The sequence below is a fragment of the Rhincodon typus genome, chromosome 3 (assembly GCF_021869965.1).
Source record: "Rhincodon typus isolate 14 chromosome 3, sRhiTyp1.1, whole genome shotgun sequence".
NCBI lineage: Eukaryota > Metazoa > Chordata > Chondrichthyes > Orectolobiformes > Rhincodontidae > Rhincodon > Rhincodon typus.
The window spans coordinates 14,088,130-14,091,786 of NC_063334.1; the positions used below are offsets into that span (position 1 = coordinate 14,088,130).

At 37.4% G+C, this 3,657-nt stretch overlaps 1 protein-coding gene across 1 annotated transcript in view; it reads left to right on the forward strand.

Moving 5' to 3' along the window:
• The first annotated feature begins 1,662 nt into the window (after nt 1–1,662).
• slc1a1 (solute carrier family 1 member 1) overlaps nt 1,663–3,657 on the forward strand; it is a 122,939-nt gene continuing 120,944 nt past the window's right edge. Inside the window, exon 1 of the mRNA XM_048594403.1 lies at nt 1,663–1,728. The gene's annotated coding sequence lies outside the window, so the exon portion shown is untranslated. The remainder of the gene's footprint in view (nt 1,729–3,657) is intronic.

A 3,657-nucleotide genomic window follows, 5' to 3' on the forward strand; every position in this document is an offset into this window, starting at 1 on the left:
GAGAAAGCAGCTTAGTGGTCCCACAGAGACAGAGATGGAGAGCAGCTGCATAAATCTACGAGAGACTCAGGAAGTATTATAAGCTTAAGGAGCTGAATAGAAATAGAGATTGTATTGTTTTGTAGTAAAATCTATTGTAACTTGTTTCCTAATAAAGCTGGGACTGTTTTGCATTGGTACCAGCTTGTGATTTGACTGCTTCAGTATTGTGGGACAGCTGGGTAAATTCATTCATAACATTCTGGTTGGAACTGTCTAACTTGTTTTAAGAAGGAATTAGACAACAGCAATACCTGAATAGTTTCTGATTCATCAATCAAAAGCTAATGACTTCCAGTCTTAAATCATTTTAATCCCAGACTACTAATTCCATTCCAACTTTAGCAACATTAACCTCTAATTCTATATATTGAATTTAACTGTTAGCTCCTAGATGTGTTATCTTGTGCCATCTCAGGTGTTTATAGATAATGCATGTACGATAGATTGAGTTTTATTTTTGGATTGAGTCTTTTTTCACTGGTACTGTCTTTGTGTGAATTGGCCTTTCAAAACATTATCAACTTAAAAATTTCACTGATACATATGAGTGAAAAAAATTATGGGAGTATGCAAATAACATTTTCACAAGCCTTCAGATTCAGTCTAGATATCTGACTCTCCAGCTCTTTGGCATAAGACCGTAAGATATCGGAGCAAGAGTAGGCCATTCAGCCCATTGAGTCTACTCTGCCATTCAATCATGGCTGATATGTTTCTCAACCTCATTCTCCTGCCTTTTCCCCATAACCTTAAACCCCCTTACAAATCAAGAACTTATTTAAAGACATTGTACATGTTGTACAATAAATGGTACCAAATTGTCTTTTTTGATAATTATCCATTAAACTTTCCCCACTTTAGTTCCTTTTCCAAATTGATAATACGTATTTGTAGTGATGCGTTATGTGATAATAATATGTGCATACGATATGTGATATAACTATCACAATTAACACTATGATAGATGATTATTTCCTTTATGTGGTATATGAAATGTTTTCTGTACAAAATAATATTTTGGTTGGAACTACCTCCAATAGAAAGCTAAGGTGACTTTAGACTGTGATGCATAGACATGTAAAGATGGTTTCCTGTGCCATAAATGTTCAGTTATTCAGTTTTCAGAGCTTCTATGAAACAGTTAGGTACATATTGATGGTCATTTATCTTAAAACTTCATTTACTTCGCCATTCTTTTATAATGCTTTCATTACAAAATTGAATGAGACATTTTGACAATTTTAAATGGTAGGTATTGACATGAACAAATAGATAAAACTATGACAATAGGAACTAAGGATGAGATAGCTCTGTTCATGTGTACAATTTAAAAAAGACAATGAATGTAGACATTATTAAATAGAATTTTTTTTATTATTCTTTGTTATTTGTTTTGCAATTCATTTATCTATAATTTTTCATTCCAAATTATTGGCAAAACTTGTGCTCTGTGTTATGAAGGGAAGAACAGGTAAATATGTTGTAAATAAAAGTATGAATTTGCCACAATATGATAATTTTCCTCAAATATTTTTCATTTCTTCGTAGAAAATTGTCACTTTTTTGTTTCCACAACGTTCTTCCTTTGAAAATGGGCCACAGTCAGAAAGTTACAAGTATAAACGATTTAAGCACTCAAGCTACAGTCATGGTGTAATCATCACTCTCACAACCTTCAGTTGCACTGTAAGTAAACCAAAAAGAACACTGCGCACCATTAAACCCAATCTGTTTTTGTATCTCTTTGCCTGACTAACTTCAATTGTTTTTTTACAGGCCACTTTTTAACATTTATATAATCAAGGTAAATGATAAGAGGATCTTTTGGCTGCCAGTTTCTTGTTCTGGGATTAGTTCACTCTCAACTTTTTTTTTGATGATATACTTAACAGATGAAATTTTGGAAAAAAAAGGTATAATTTTTAAAATTGAAACAATATATATTCCATTCTTCGTACAATCCCTGAATCGCTTACAAGCAACCGCTGTGGATGAGTAGGTTTCCTTTGTTGGAATGACATGCGTATCCTTAATGAATATCGTAGAAACAATGACGATAAGTCAGGTATGAAGTTAGTGGTTATACTTTCTGCCTACTGTGTACTAAAAATGGTTAGTTTGGCGAGAACAGCTGCAGCAAATGGATCGTTTTCTTTAAGAAAACAGCCTCAACGGAAGAAATATTGCAGCAAATGGACATAATGGATCAACATTATCTGTTTGCTATTCCTACGTTCAGCTGAATTTTGGCACAAATACAAAGATAGTTAAAGAGTTGGTGGAGTGAAAGGTTTTTGAATGGATTGCTGGGACTCTGACGGAGGGTTCATATCTGAAATGCCGAGTCCGCACCTGGAATATTAACAAGTCTGTACTATCCGTGGGCAGTGTTGGCTTCCCTCAGTCGTTCTAGAGTTTTGCATTGTTCTTTTTTTAAAACCAGCTGTACGTACTTAAGTTTTTTTTTGTTTATAAATTACTTCGAGCTTCTTGTGCAGCAATATTTTTAAAAATTGCTGAAGAAACTCAACAGGTCTGGCAGCATCTGTGGAGAGAAAGCAGAGTCAGTGTTTCGGGTCCAGGGGCCCTTCTTTCAGTTCGAAATGTTCACTCCGTTTTCTCCCCATAGATGCTGCCAGACCTGCTGAGTTTCTCCTGCAATTTCTCCATTTGTTTCCGATCTTCAGCATTTGCAGGCCTTTATTTCGTTTTAATGCTATGATGTGGAGGGTGCCGGTGTTGGACTGGGGTGGACCAGGCCAGAAATCACACAACACCAGGTTACAGTCCAACAGGTTTATTTGAAAATATGATTTCGGAGCGTCAGTAATCCCCAATCCTACGGGGAAAAAAAACTACACTGAAACCCCGTGGAAAGAAAAACATAATTTCTCAAGAAGCCAAATAAGGGCTGGTGACCAAATCTCTTGCCAAAGGCTTGGTTGGGATAGGGGCAGCAGACAATTGGATGACTTCAGTGGATTCGAGACATAAGAATGTGCTTTCAAGTCTCATTTCGGAGTCTTGAACACTACAGTCTACCCTAATGCTCCAGTGACAAAGAAAGGGAACAGCCGGAGGTGAAAGGATTCAGATGAGATGCTAAAATAAAATCCTGTCCACTCTCTTAGGTGGATCTGAAAAAGAAAACAATGCCACTATTTTAAAGCGGAGTGTCCTGATGAACGGTGATTCCTCGTTAACTAAGACTGGTCACAATTGGATTAAGAACCGAAAGAACTGCGAATGCTGTCAATCAGAAACAAAACCAGAAATTGCTGCAAAAGTTCAACAGGTCTGGCAGCGTCGTGAAGAGAAATCAGAGTTAACGTTTCGCGTCCGGTGACCCTTCCTCAGAAATAGTAGGAACTGCCGATGCTGGAGAATCTGAGCTAACAAGGTGTAGAGCTGGATGAACACAGCAGGCCAAGCAGCTTTCAGTTCATTGTTTCGAAGAAGCCAACAGTGTCACTACTGGCCAGGAGTGCCTTGCAGTAGACAAGCACAGAGGTATCATAGATAACAAGGTGTAGAGCTGGATGAACACAGCAGGCCAAGCAGCATCAGAGGAGCAGGAAAGCTGATGTTTCGGGCCTAGACCCTTCTTCAGAAAAT